Below are 15,251 nucleotides of genomic sequence, written 5' to 3' on the forward strand. Positions count from 1 at the left end.
TCCTAAAATCATTTTTAAGGTTGTATTTTTTCTCTAAAATTGTATTTCTAAAAGTAATAAGAAGCAAAGTAAACAAATAAATGAATTTATTTAAACAAGTGAAGACCCATCCATCCATCCATTTTCTACCGCTTATTCCAAGTGAAGACCAAGTCTTTAAAATATTTTCTTGGATTTTCAAATTCTATTTGAGTTTTGTCTCTTTTAGAATTAAAAATGTTGAGCAAAGCGAGACCAGCTTGCTAGTAAATAAATACAATTTAAAAAATAGAGGCAGCTCACTGGTAAGTGCTGCTCTTCGAGCTATTTTTAGAACAGGCTGATCTGGTCCTTACGGGCTACCTGGTGACCGCGGGCACCGCGTTGGTGACCCCTGCCCTAGTATATACAATAATATAAACCAAGTCATTGTATTTCATTTAGGATTATTTCATATCTTCATTTAAATAAAAATATATTTGTATCTTTTTTAGATACAGTCAATAAATAATGTGAACATGTATCATAACATGGACATCTAAGAGAACGTGTTGTGGATGATTGTGGACTGGGAATTTTTTTTATTTGATTTTTTTACACATTTTTATAAAAAAAAAGAGTTTTTCCGACGTATTACATTTTAGACGATTTTTCTTAGTTATTATTTCTCCGGCTGTAGAAAAGAGCCGCTCACAGGGCACAGAGGAGGCGACACAGTTGGCGTATCGGTCACGTGACCAAAACAGCTCATGATCGGTCACGTGACTTTCTAAAAGCGGTACGCGCACCGACACAGGGTTTTGCTCTATGAGCTCGACGCATGCGCCGATGCATCGGTGTTGCCGGACCCATCACTAGTTTATAGTCTAGTTTTGTTTCTCCGCCACTGTGCGCGCTTTTCGTTTATTCCTTTTTTTTTTTGATAAATATAAATAAATCATGTACCTTCATTCCCGTCTCGCCCGAGCCAACTTTCCGTTGCATCCCGGAAAAGCAAACTCCCAAGATCAAGTCCTGACAACACTACAGTAGGGCTGTGAATCTTTGGCTGTCCCACGATTCGATTCAAAATCGATTTGTTTTCAATTCAACACGATTCGCGATTCAAAAGGGATATTTTCCCGATTGAAAAGGATTATCTATTCATTCAATACATAGGATTTCAGCAGGATTTCTACCCCAGTCTGCTGACATGCAAGCAGAGTAAAAAGCTTTTATAATTGTAAAGGACAATGTTTTATCAACTGATTGCAATAATGTACATTTGTTTGAACTATTAAATGAAGCAAAAATATGACTTATTTGATCTTTGTGAAAATATCGGACACAGTGTGATGTCAAGCTTATGAGATGTGATGCAAGTGTAAGCCACTGTGACACTATTGTTCTTTTTTATAAATGTCTAATGATAATGTCAATGAGGGATTTTTAATCACTGCTATGTTGAAATTGTAACTAATATTGATACTGTTGTTGATGATATTCATTTTTGTTGCACAAACACCACAGAAGTGTGGTGTTTGTGTCTCCTCTCAATTGCTCTGTTTATTGCATTTCTGAGTGTTGCTTTTGGAATTGGATTGCATTGTTATGGTATTGCTGTGTATTGTTTTGTTGGACTGATTAATCAAAAAAATAAATACATTATTAATTAATTAAAAAAAGGAAAAATAATAATAATAATAAAAAAATAGATTTAAAAAAAATGAGAATCGATTCTGAATGGCACAACTCAGTCACAGCGGGATACTGTATTGAGAAAATGAATTAATCAAATAGTTTTCTCCTTCGCTGTATACGTGTGCGACAAATGAGTCCGTCTTCCATGTTGTCCACACCTGTGGGCGTCTAAAAACAGCAGTGCGCACTTAAACGCACGCTGAGACTCCACGGAAATGAAGCGAGGGAAAATGAAGCTGAAACAAGAGAGGAAATCTCCGTAGCAAAGTCTGTGTAGTTGTGTTCCTCCAATCATTTTTCAAGCTAAACGACGCTAGCGGGCATACACCTGTGACTCCGTTTCCAGGAAGTAAGCAGTGTTGCCTGAAATGCAATAATACATGATTTTAAATCAATTAAATGAACAATTAAACGGCATCACTAATCATCTGGAATTTTACCGCGGTTTATCATTCTACTGTTGACCATTACATCCCTATTTTCTAATATAGATGATTTGGGCCAACTTACAATGAAAATAACAAAAACATCCTGTTTTTCATGAGCTACTAGTATTGAATGTCTGGGTGGGAGTCCTGCTTTGGAAATAACGTGTACCCCTTTCAGAGATCACATAAATATAATGGAAGTATAATTGTTTGTATATAATATATAATTGGTGCAAAGGTTTAACATGTGTACAAGGATATTTCACATGCCTTTAATGTGTTTATAATTGAACAATATTTATGTTGTGTACAATGTGTATTTTTGATATGTTGTGAAAAGGAAATTTAATATTTTTTGGAAGCTCATCTTGTATTTGACTTTGTTCATAGGGTTAGGCGCAATAAGTGTTCAACTCCAGCCTAAACCCTTTCGGTCTGCAACATTTTTTTATTTTTTTATTTATGAATGTACAACTGTTTGTTTATGAATGTACATCTGTTTGTTTATGTTGTTGACCATTGACCGAAGAAATAATAAACTAAACATTTAGTTCCCCTTAAAACATTCACATGTTGCACAATGAGATGTAAGCAGGGGATCATGTGTACATTCCTGCAACTTCCTGTTTGTAAAAAAATATATTTTTATTAGTATTTATTTAATATACTAACAGCATTTCATGATTAATATTTATAAATTAAGATTCCTAATAAATTACACTAGAATAAGCACACATTTGATTGGTAAATCATAGTGTAACGACCTGGAATGACACTTTATGTGTGGTGTTGGAGTTGTCCGACTTTTTGTGTGGCTGCAAACGCATCACTGGCTAAGTGCCATATGTGCATGTGTTGGCGCAAGTGAGAAAGAGCGAGCGGCTGCTGTTTGATATAACAAAGTTGCTTTTGGTCTGGTTTGTACTGCAGAAAATGACCACTTTTGCTAGATATCATTTTTTTTTTTACTAATGTTTTGGTGATGTGTTTATGGCCGACAATAAAGAGTTTTGTAAAGTGATGGATGGAATTCATGTCCTCAAAGCGTCTCGACATACCCATAACCCAGCATGAGACTTTAAACTGTTTTTAGCTTTTAACTTTTTGAACTGTTTTTAACTTTTAAACTGTTTTTAATCTAACAAACTGTTCTTAGGGTAATTTATATTTGCTTTTTAAATGTGTATTTTTTATTTCTGTTTTAATTTTATTTTTTAGTCTGTCCTTTGCCTCCATTTCTTTGTGGTGTACAGCCCTTTGTTTTTCAACTGTGCTTGTCTTAAAAGGGCTTTATAAATAAAGTTGGTATGGTATGGCATACGTTACAATATTTGAACAATGATGACAAAAACTGTTTTCTACGTCGTGTCCAAAATTGTTGTGCGCTTATTTTTTAATTAGATTGTGTACGTGGCATAGATTTGCCGTGCGCAGAGGACGCTTGAGCAGTGCGCAATTGTACAGGCGCGCACCTTAGAGGGAACGTTGTTGGCAAGTATGTATCACGTACGTTTTTTTGTCATTACTTAAAAAAGTACTATCAGCAGTGTTGGGTTAGTTACTGAAAACCAGTAATTAGTTACAGTTACTAGTTACTTTATTTCAAAAGTAACTCAGTTACTTACACCAAAAAGTAATGCGTTACTGTGAAAAGTAACTATTTACCGTATTTTCCGCACTATTAGCCGCACCTAAAAACCACAAATTTACTCAAAAGCTGACAGTGCGGCTTATAACCCGGTGCACTTTATGTATGGATTAATATTAAGATTCATTTTCATAAAGTTTCGGTCTCGCAACTACGGTAAACAGCCGCCATCTTTTTTCCCCGTAGAACAGGAAGTGCTTCTTCTTCTACGCAAGCAACCGCCAAGGTAAGCCCGCCCCCATAGAACAGGAAGCGCTTCTTCTTCTACTGTAAGCAACCACCCGCCCGCGTAGAAGAAGAAGAAGAGCGCGGATATTACGTTTCATTTCCTTTGTGTGTTTACATCTGTAAAGACCACAAAATGGCTCCTACTAAGCGACAGGTTTCCGGTTCATGAAAAGACGCAATCTCTCCATCCGCACACGGACTACTATTTCACAGCAACTGCCTAAAGACTTTCAAGAAAAGCTGGCTACTTTCCGTGCATATTGTAAAAACAAGATAGCTGAAAAAAAGATCCGGCCAGAGAACATTATCAACATGGACGAGGTTCCACTGACTTTTGATATTCCTGTGAACCGCACTGTGGATACAACGGGAGCACGTACGGTGAATATTCGCACCACAGGGAATGAGAAGTCATCCTTCACTGTGGTTCTAGCTTGCCATGCTAATGGCCAGAAACTTCCACCCATGGTGATATTCAAAAGGAAGACCTTGCCAAAAGAGACCTTTCCAGCCGGCGTCATCATAAAAGCTAACTCGAAGGGATGGATGGATGAAGAAAAGATGAGCGAGTGGTTAAGGGAAGTTTACGCGAAGAGGCCGGGTGGCTTTTTTCACGCAGCTCCGTCCATGTTGATATACGACTCCATGCGCGCCCACATCACGCTGGTTTTTAATATATTATTAAAGTTTGACTGACCTATCTGACTGTTTTTTTGACATTCCTTTAGCGCAGTTAGATGCGGCTTATAACACGGGGCGGCTTATAGGTGGACAAAGTTTTGAAATATGCCGTTCATTGAAGGCGCGGCTTATAACCCAGGGCGGCTTATGGTGCGGAAAATACGGTAGTTACTTCTTTTCCCCCCCCCCTTTTTTTAAGGCTCCCATTAATGCCCTTTTAGCCTTCATTTCAGTACTGTTATTGCACTGGAGAATAATACAATCAACTTGACATGCATTTGCATCACTGAACTCTGCTAAGCAATGTGGTCTACATACAACACACAAAGACAAAGATATGTTTCAAAGGGCCAATTTATTTCAGGCCAGAACAAATTGACAAAACTATTTTAAATAGCTGCAACATAATGGCACTTTAACTTTAACTTTAAGTAGATAGGATCTTTGATCCAAGACACAACTTACATTTCACTAAAATGTTATTTTCTTTGTGCTCGACAAAAGAAAAGTATTGAGAATGTCTCCATGTTAAGAAACTCGACTTCTGGCTTCGCCATGATGTCTTGTTAGTTGTTATGAGAGTAGCGTATGTGTGTGTGTGTGTGTGTGTGTGTGGCCCTTTAAGATATGACAGCATGTGAGGTGAGTGACGTCAGTGGGTGAGAGAGGTGAGGGAGCGGCGACAGTGAGTGCGTGCAGGTGCTCTAGTTTGGTGGATGGCTGCGTCCAATAAAGTCACAAAGTTGCAACAAACCGCCAGTCTTGTCATTCACCCTCAGCTGTAAAGACCCCAAGTGAAGGTTGTTAGCGCCAAAGACGTACATAGGCCCTGGAGGAACGTCTCCCCTGCGCTCCTCAACTGCGGTATGGGAGTCCCCCCCCCCCGCCCCCACCCACACAAAGCACGCCTTTTCTTTTCCACCGCAGCGCTGCAATAAAACACACTCAGATCTTCTGTTTCTAGCCGATACTACATGAAATATAACGTAAAATAACGCAGTAACGCATCATGTAGTAACGGTAACTGAGTTACTGAATATAAAAAATAACGCGTTAGATTACTAGTTACCAGAGGTGGGACCAAGTCATTGTTTTGCAAGTCACAAGTAAGTCTCAAGTCTTTGCCCTCAAGTCCGAGTCAAGTCCCGAGTCAAGACAGGCAAGCCCCGAGTCAAGTCCAAAGTCAAGACTGGAAAGTCTCAAGTCAAGTCCTAAGTCCTGCATTTTGAGTTTCGAGTCCTTTCAAGTCCTTTTAACCACAGACTAATATATTAACACAGATTGTGTATGCTTTTCAAACGCTGTATTTATTTATTAAAACAAGTGCATTTGAAATTGCAGGAAAGAAAATTGTGCTGACATTGCACTTTATAATAGCACTATTAACCAGTCATTTTAAACATTAACTCATTCCTTTACAGAACAAACACATTGAAAAATAAAGTGCAAATGTCCTTATTTGTACAAAAGTGTTAACATTGAAAAAACATGACATATACGTGAACATAACAAAAAAAGTTGTACTTTTTATATGTCAGGGCCCTATGCTGCATTGCATTTGCCAAAGACCAAATTAGCCAAGAGTCTGTCAGTCATTTGTGCACGATGGGGGCGTAGTATGATGCCACCATGGCTGAAAACTCGCTCCACTGGAGCACTGGAGGCAGGCACTGCCAAGACTCTCATGGCCACTCGGAACAGTGAAGGAAGAGTCTTCATGTTCAATGCCCAGAACAAAAGGGGGGAGAGAGTTGTTTTGGGTTGGTGCACTACTTGTAAGTGTATCTTGTGTTTTTTATGTTGATTTAATTAAAAAAAGAAAAAAAAAAAATATTTCTTGTGCGGCCCGATACCAATCGATCCACGGACCAGTACCGGGCCGCGGCCCGGTGGTTGGGGACCACTGAGGTAAACAACCAACAGTATGTCAGAAAGCTAGCTAAAACGGTACACATATTCATAATATAGTATACATTTTAACTGATCTTTATTTTACTATTTTTGTCTTTTTTTAGGTGGCTAAAATACGCGGTGCTGCTGACCGCCGTCTAACGTTACGTGTGATATATTGACTCGAGTCCACACCTCTGCTTGTAACGCGTTAGTCCCAACACTGACTATCAGCGTGGGCCCCGTACTCCTGGTGTAGTGTGAACCAGAGGTGTGGACTCGAGTCACATGACTTGGACTCGAGTCAGACTCGAGTCATGAATTTGATGACTTTAGACTCGACTTGACAAAATGTAAAAAGACTTGCAACTCGACTTAGACTTTAACATCAATGACTTGTGACTTCACTTGGACTTGAGCCTTTTGAATTGACATGACTTGACATGACTTGCTACTTTCCCCAAAACCCAAAGATGAAAAAGTTATTCGGGAGCGCTCCGTATTTTTCATTGTGTACTTGTCTATCAGCGTTGCGTGTGTCAGCTGGTGTGCTCTCAGTACAACAGCCAATCAAATTAGATCTACTTTGTTTTCATCACACAGCATTCATCCAATCAAATTGCAGGACAACCAACGAAGAAGACATGTCCAAACCACACGCCAGTGAACAAAAAATGATACCTAAAATAATTTCGTTTGGGTATAAAAATTACGAGGTGGTCAACACAAAACGGTTTGCAGTATGCAACACATGCGGTTCCAAAATGACTGATGGAGAGGCAACAACTTCCAACTTCGTCCGGCATTTGAAGTTGCACAAAGAAGGGTAAGTTTTGAATGTAAGATAACGTTTATTGGCTAAGTAACGTGACTTTTATTTGTTGTGTAGTTAAATCAGTGAGGCTGTAAACTCACTGCTAACGTTATAACGTTATTGCAAACACGGGAATCTGTTGCAGTTCACTACCTTATTCATACTTTTTGTTCAGTGATTTTTTTTTAAGCAGGGTTACGTTGGTCAATATATCACACGTAACGTTAGACGGCGGTCAGCAGCACCACGTATTTTAGCCACCTAAAAAAGACAAAAATAGTCAAATAAAGGTCCGTTAAAATGTATACTATATTATGAATATGTGTACCGTTTTAGCTAGCTTTCTGACATACTGTTGGTTGTTTACCTCAGTGGTCCCCAACCACCGGGCCGCGGCCCGGTACTGGTCCGTGGATCGATTGGTATCGGGCCGCACAAGAAATATATATACATATATTTTTTCTTTTTTTAATTAAATCAACATAAAAAACACAAGATACACTTACAAGTAGTGCACCAACCCAAAAAAACTATCTCCCCCCTTTTGTTCTGGGCATTGAACATGAAGACTCTTCCTTCACTGTTCCGAGTGGCCATGAGAGTCTTGGCGGTGCCTGCCTCCAGTGCTCCAGTGGAGCGAGTTTTCAGCCATGGTGGCATCATACTACGCCCCCATCGTGCACAAATGACTGACAGACTCTTGGCTAATTTGGTCTTTTGCAAATGCAATGCAGCATAGGGCCCTGACATATAAAAAGTACAACTTTTTTTGTTATGTTCACGTATATGTCATGTTTTTTCAATGTTAACACTTTTGTACAAATAAGTACATTTGCACTTTATTTTTCAATGTGTTTGTTCTGTAAAGGAATGAGTTAATGTTTAAAATGACTGGTTAATAGTGCTATTATAAAGTGCAATGTCAGCACAATTTTCTTTCCTGCAATTTAAAATGCACTTGTTTTAATAAATAAATACAGCGTTTGAAAAGCATACACAATCTGTGTTAATATATTAGTCTGTGGTTAAAAGGACTTGAAAGGACTCGAAACTCAAAATGCAGGACTTAGGACTTGACTTGAGACTTTCCAGTCTTGACTTTGGACTTGACTCGGGGCTTGCCTGTCTTGACTCGGGACTTGACTCGGACTTGAGGGCAAAGACTTGAGACTTACTTGTGACTTGCAAAACAATGACTTGGTCCCACCTCTGGTGTGAACGTTCCCAAAGTCTGCCAGCGTGTCTGCATACTGTATCCTCATAATCTCATCTCTGCTCATGAATAATTCAAGCTATCTTTTATCAGCATCTTTCAATAAAGACGAGGACAGGAAACAGTTGTCAAGCGCGAAGGGTTGCGTCGGACGACGCCACCGTTACTACTTTGCCGCAATTAAATTACACCTGATCATGCAGAAAAGAAGAAGACAATGAGAGGTTTGAGCTTATTAAATGGAAACATATCCCGGCTGACAATACATCACTGAATTTAATTCTCCCGTAGACGTGTAATATATTCCGTCTTCTCCTGATTCTAAAGGACATTGCATCTCATTTCTTGTCACTTGTCTGCTAAAATTCCTAAAGGTACAATTAGCATTTTGTTTGACAAAATGTTGAAAGGTTCATAGATTGATATTTGCAGACGGGGAAAAAAAAAAGAATGTAGCAAGGCTGTTTTTTTCTTCTTCTCCAAATGCAAATTCTGACATTTATTAACTTTTATTGCAGATACTGTGTTTATGGATTGTAAAAGCGGGCATAGATTTAATGTGAATGAGGCAAAATGACAATGTTTAAACAGAATCCGTGCGGCGAAGCAGCCAGTGTGTAATTTAGTGTTGTGCGGCCATGAAAATGTTTTACTGCTCATGATTTACGTGGCTCTGTGTGCACGCCGTCGCCTAATGAGCGCCAGCGCTGTTCTCTCTCATCCAGGAAAACTACATTTACATCTCTTTCTTCACTTTTTTTTTTTTTTTTCTTACCCGCCCTTGTGAAATAAAGTCAGCCCTTTCCCACCTTCGAGGTCTTTTTTGTTACCACGCCTTGCACAGGAACACTTGCTAGAAAGGCAGGAAACACATTAGAGTGGAACAGGTTTATGGTCACGGCCCTCCGACTGACGTGGAAGTAAGTGGTCATCAACATAACTCAAATCAAAACTACCGCTACTTTTTTCCTAAGCTTTGAACTCTGCGGTTTGTAAGACAACGCATCTAATTTGTGGATTTTTTTTACGCTAACGACCATAATAAAAAAAGTTTTATATATTAAAAAAAACAAAAACAAGAGGGTGTTTTACTGTTTGTAGTATGGCGCTATCTTTTGGACGAATTCGCTCACTGCAGATGCTGCAGTCCCCTTCCATATATATATATATATATATATATATATAAAATAGATAAAAATAGAAAAACACTATTTTTATCTATTTTATATATATATATATATATATATATATATATATATATATATATATATATATATATATATATATATATATTTATCTATTTTATATATATATATATATATATATATATATATATATATATATATATATATATATATATATATATATATATATGTATTAATAAGGTGCTCGATACCGTAGTAGAGCGCAATATATGTATGTGTGGGAAAAAAATCACAAGACTATTTCATCTCTACAGGCCTGTTTCATGAGGGGGGGGTACCCTCAATCATCAGGAGATTTTAAAATCTCCTGATGATTGATTCATCAGGAGATTTTAAAATCTCCCCTCATGAAACAGGCCTGTAGAGATGAAATAGTCTTGTGATTTTTTTCCCACACATACATATATATATATATATATATATATATATATATATATATATATATATATGTATATATGTGTGTGTGTGTGTGTATATATATATATATATATATATATATATATATATATATATATATATATATATATATATATATATATATATATATATATATAAAATAGATAAAAATAGTGTTCATGTATGAGATTGTTCATACATACATATATATATATATATATATATATATGTATATATGTGTGTGTGTGTATATATATATATATATATATATATATATATATAAAATAGATAAAAATAGTGTTCATGTATGAGATTGTTCATACATACATATATATATATATATATATATATATATATATATATATATATATAAAATAGATAAAAATAGTGTTCATGTATGAGATTGTTCATACATACATACATATATATATATATATATATATATATATATATATACACACACACTATTTTTATCTATTTTATATATATATATATATATATATATATATATGTATGTGTGGGAAAAAAATCACAAGACTATTTCATCTCTACAGGCCTGTTTCATGAGGGGGGGTACCCTCAATCATCAGGAGATTTTAAAATCTCCTGATGATTGAGGGTACCCCCCCTCATGAAACAGGCCTGTAGAGATGAAATAGTCTTGTGATTTTTTTCCCACACATACATATATTGCGCTCTACTACGGTATCGAGCACCTTATTAATACATATATATATATATATATATATATATATATATATATATACATATATATATATATACATATATATATAAAATAGATAAATATATATATATATATATATATATATATATATATATATATATATATATATATATATATATATATATATATATAAAATAGATAAAAATAGTGTTCATGTATGAGATTTAGAGCTGCCAATTATGGCCAAAGTAATAATTAAGATTATATATATATATATATATATATATATATATATATATATATATATATATATATATATATATATATATATATATATATATCTTGCCTGGAAAGAGAATAATGTTTGCCTTGATGCCCTTCTAACTTGCCTTGGTGCCCTAAAATACGAGCCCTCCTTTAAGGCAAGACTTGCCTTGACCTTAAAAAGTTAAAATTGGAGGCCTGCTACATGAATGAATTCCAAAAACCTCAACATCCGTCCCTGATATTGTTTTCGTAGCGGTACATTGTTTCATTTACTTTAAGGCCGCAAATGTGTGTGGAAAAAAATAATAAAAAAGGCTTGCAGATTGATTTTTAATCTAGCAGACTAATCAGGTTTATAGCGCATGTATCCATCATGGCAGTGATGGTTTGCAATATGAATGTTGGCGTTACGAGCGCCGGGCTGAGAGTTCACTCCAGCCGTAATAAAGCTTGGCAGTCGCTCGCCGTGATAACTCTCGTCGCCGTTGACTTTAATAAAGTGTTGCATCCAGCAACAATAATTAGTCATGTCATTCTTCAAAGGTCCTTGAGAGAAAAGATCTCCGCGCAACCTTTTGTATTAATTCAAGCTCCGGCGACGACTCTACCATCTGGGCCCCCTTGTACTCCGTGATTAATGCCGAGCGCTTGATTCATGCGGATTAATAAACACGTCTTTGGGTGCTAAATGGCACAAACAAATGCTGAGGATGAACTCCTTCAGTCGGTGTCGCCGCCAATAAAGCCTCCATCATCATCATCATCATCACTGCACACTACAATCATCAAATATGGGATTTGGTGATTAACATAATAGAGAATAAAAATATTAATCCTACTGTACTGTATGTACATAAGATTTGGTCCACATTAACAGAGCAGTGTGATTAATATAATTACCCAGCAGCATCATCATCATCATCATCACTTGGCAGATTAAACCAGCCTGCAAAACTTTTCTCATTTAGAGAGAAAAAAAAAGAGAGAAATGTTTGTGTAAGACATGACAGGCCTTTGCAAACAAAATTAACTCTGTAATCCCTTTGGCTTGCTCTGGCTGTCAATGTCACAAAAGGAAGGGACGCCACGCAACAGCGACCTCTACAGGAGGGACACTGCAAGAGTCGCTGGCTTGGGGAATGCAATTAACGCAGGACTGTATTTAGGGGGATTATTAGGGCCCGCAATGGCCCATTGTATAAGGACTCCCCTTTGGGAGTCCTTATACAATGGGACATAAGGACCTATTGAATTTCTAAGGTTGTATTATTATTATTATACCGGCCGCTAGAGATGCGCGGATAGGCAATTATTTCATCCGCAACCGCGTCAGAAAGTCGTCAACCATCCGCCATCCACCCGATGTAACGTTTGATCAGAACTGCATCCGCCCACCATCCGCCCGTTGTTATACATCTAATATTAATAAAAAAATTTAAAAAAAGGGTGAAAACTACGCGAATTGCACCTTGTGCAGACAAGATTTTTCGATCGGACACGGAGGAATTAGCGATGTAAAAGACCACGTTGGGACAAAAAAACACAAGTCTAATGCCGTTGCTAGCGATACAAGTGGAAAACTTTCAACGTTTTTCGTCGCCCAAACAGATTCTTTGGATGTGATAAATGCCGAAGTTTTATTTACGGAGGCAATAATTGAGCATGGACTTCCAATCGCACTGGCTGATCACATGGGACAGTTAATAATGTAATGCAACCTTTAAAAATCATTACGCGGTGATCGCGATCCCAAAAATAAACTTTTCTTGCATGATAATGTCCAGAAAAATTCGCTTTATATTACTATAGAGTCCTTTTAACGAATGAGTTTGATGGTTTATCACAAACCTTAAATGAAATAAGTCCTTTGTTCTCCTGCACCATGCATGCGCAATCCTGTTGGCTGTATTTCACAGCACGACATACTGTAAAAAGTGTTTATACTATTTATACTTTCAATTAACAAATTGAAGTCTTGTGAAAGGTTGACAGGATAACTGGCATTAACTGTCAAAATAATTTCAAACTATTGAAGTTAGCTTACAGAATAAACATGTCAATCAACCCATATGATTTTTGCTGTAATATTTTTGTTTTGAAAAGTCACTGTGACTGATAGAAAAGTGATGGTTTTAGCAACATTTTAACCTGTCTGAATGCTAATAGTCATTTTGCGTCGGGGGGCGAAGCCCTGAACCCTCCACCAGGACTTTGTCCTGGACCTACCGCTTGGACCCTGGCTACTAGGTTTTTCTGATTTAAAAGTTGGCAGGTATGGTGAGGTTATAAAGCTTTTGCCTGTTAAAGAAAGGAGACTGATCCAATGCAGCACAGACATTCGCGTGCCACGCTGTCACGACCCAGACGCACACCAGTGCGCAATCATATGGGAGCCGCGCTGAGCGCACCTCCAAGCGCGTCTCGCTGCCGGCGACGGCCGGGTATATGGGCCCACGCTCCAGCGCCATCCATTTTCAGGGCTAGTTGATTGGGCAGGTGGGTTGTTACACACTCCTTAGCGGGTTCCGACTTCCATGGCCACCGTCCTGCTGTCTATATCAACCAGGGTGAGCCCCACCCCTTTCGTGAGCGCACTACGCGCGGAGTGACCCCTGTTACGCGCCCCCGGCAACAGGGGTGGCAAGCAGGTAAGCTGCGCGGGCGGAGCGCGCGGAGTGACCCATGTTACGAGCCCCCGGCCACGGGGGTGGCGGGCAGGTAAGCTGCTTACCTGCTGCGCGTGACGCCGGCCGCGGCGAAAGCGGACGAGGCGGGGTGTCGGTGCGGTGGGCGCGGTAGTGACCCTGGACGTGCGTCGGGCCCTTCTCGCGGATCGCCTCAGCTACGGCTCCCGGTGGGGCCCTCTCGGGGGAAGGGGCCTCGGTCCCGGACCCCGGCGAGGCGTCCCTTCTCCGCTCCGTAAAAGTGTCCATCTCTTCTTTTTTTTTCTTCTGTTGTGGCATATGCAGCAGGTGCCTGCTCGTTTTTCGTATGTGGGTAACAACATTTAACTATGTATATATATTTCCCAATTGGTTTAACTGCCACCCGCAAAAAAAAAAAAAAAAAAAAAAATTGATCCGCCCGACCCGACCCGCGAGCGGATAAAATCTTAGTTTTTTTAATTTCATCCGCCCGATCCGCGGATAATCCGCGGACTCCGCGGTTGTGTCCGCAAACCGCGCATCTCTACCAGCCGCCTCTCTGAGCTGCAATTTGACCCACTTAACATGCTTCAAAACTCACCATATTTGACGCACACGTCAGGACCTGCGAAAATTGCCTTTTGATAAAAAAAAACCGAACAGCAAAACTCAAAATTGCGCTCTAGCGCCCCCTAGGAAGAAAAAAAAAACTAGACTGCCTGTAACTCCCACTAGGAAGGTCGGAGAGACATGAAACAAAAACCTTTATGTAGGTGTGACTTACACCTACCTTTCATAATTGTACATCCTCGGGCAAAAATCAACAGGAAGTTGGCAATTCCCCCTTCAAGACAAAAAAGTACTAAAAACAGTAACTTTTGCCTCTGAGCTGTATTTTGACCCCCTTAACATGCTTCAAAACTCACCAAACTGAACACACACATCAGGACTGGCAAAAATTGTGATCTAATGAAAAAAACCTAACCCCAAATCTAAAAATTGCGCTCTACCGCAATTTTTGAATAAAACGCAGAAAAAACTGCTCCTCGGAAGGAAAAAAATGACATAACTGCCTGTAACTCCCACTGGGAAGGTCGGAGAGAGATGAAACAAAATCCTCTATGTAGGTCTGACTCAGACCTAACTTTCATAATGGTATATTCTCGGGCTAAAATCAACAGGAAGTTGGCAATTCCCCCTTCAAGACAAAAAAGTACTAAAAACAGTAACTTTTGCCTCTGAGCTGTATTTTGACCCCCTTAACATGCTTCAAAACTCACCAAACTGAACACACACATCAGGACTGGCAAAAATTGTGATCTAATGAAAAAAACCTAACCCCAAATCTAAAAATTGCGCTCTACCGCAATTTTTGAATAAAACGCAGAAAAAACTGCTCCTCGGAAGGAAGAAAATGACATAACTGCCTGTAACTCCCACTGGGAAGGTCGGAGAGACATGAAACAAAAACCTCTATGTAGGTCTCACTTAG

The sequence above is a fragment of the Nerophis lumbriciformis genome, linkage group LG13 (genome assembly GCF_033978685.3).
Source record: "Nerophis lumbriciformis linkage group LG13, RoL_Nlum_v2.1, whole genome shotgun sequence".
Classification (NCBI taxonomy): domain Eukaryota; kingdom Metazoa; phylum Chordata; class Actinopteri; order Syngnathiformes; family Syngnathidae; genus Nerophis; species Nerophis lumbriciformis.